This window comes from Salvelinus sp. IW2-2015, linkage group LG18, assembly GCF_002910315.2.
Source record: "Salvelinus sp. IW2-2015 linkage group LG18, ASM291031v2, whole genome shotgun sequence".
Classification (NCBI taxonomy): domain Eukaryota; kingdom Metazoa; phylum Chordata; class Actinopteri; order Salmoniformes; family Salmonidae; genus Salvelinus; species Salvelinus sp. IW2-2015.
In genome coordinates, this window is record NC_036858.1 from 52,429,851 (window position 1) to 52,431,112 (window position 1,262).

The following is a 1,262-nucleotide window of genomic DNA, read 5'->3' on the forward strand; positions in this document are numbered from 1 at the left end:
GTAAAATGTTAAATGAAGCATTAAAAAAAGGAACGTATTAGCTACACTTAGAATATGTTTATTTTACCCACCTTTTCAATTGTGTGTAGTTTGTTAGAATTACAGGTAGAAACATTGCAATGAGACCATCCCCCAAAGATTGTAGAATAACAATGTCTTTCAGCAAGTGGAATACATAAATCATATTTATTCAAAACATCAGTGACTTGCTTTGGAAAAACCTAAATGTGTGTGTTAATGGACATCTAAAATGACTGCCTAGTATTACATACATACATGTACTGTGCATGTTGCTCACTTTGCACCTGCATGTGAAATGCCTATTCATGATGTATTGACATAGTACATTGTCTCTAATGATGTCTGTGACCACAGCAAAGAGCTCTCACAGATACCGTTACTTTGGCTATTTCTGGAGTGGTTGTTCACAATTACATGCGTACCTAACACATCCCTACATAAAGATATGAGCCTTCTGTTTTGAGTTAGGTTGTGACCTATAATCCAGGTTTACTGTAATGATCTGAGAGTAGCAAAACATTTGTCAATAGATACCATGTCAAGGATTAACACTTAAGATGTAAGTGATCATACTAAGATAATTAAACAACTATTTAGATGCATTTTGAAATGCTTAAATGAGTGACAGCCTGTGTGCTTATTGCAACTAGATAAGGCAGTGTGCAGGTAACTTCACATTCAGAAAAAAAAAAAAATGTGACTGCAATAACTTTATATGTAATTTGTGGTGACGGTTTGAATGTGACATTAGTGTTAGTAGTGTCATGGTTGGCACGTTTTGTCTCAATATTGTTTTAAGCGTTCGTTTTAGGACTGATGCCCAACAGCATTCTACTCAATGTCTTCTGATTGGGCGTCGATTAAGATTTAGTCAAAAGTGCATTACTGTGGCTTGGAAATACAATTAGTAGGAAAACCTTTCATTTTGATGTTACCAGATTGACTTTAGATGCAGTATAACATTAGCTAGCTAGCTAAGATTAAGGGGAGACCACTGGATTTTTAGCTAGCTAATGTTAGCATTGCTAGCTATTTTTATTAGGGGGGATTAATCAGTATGAGTGCCATCATTTCCCATTGGCACTGTTTAAGTCATCCACTTTCTGATGATCCATTATCTTGATATTCTTCTCAGCATTATCCACGTTCCTTATCAGAGTTTCCAGCCTCCTCTTGATTTTTTTCTGATCTTCCAGAGCGCAGGTGATGACGATCGTCTGGAATTTTGTATCGATAGGAAC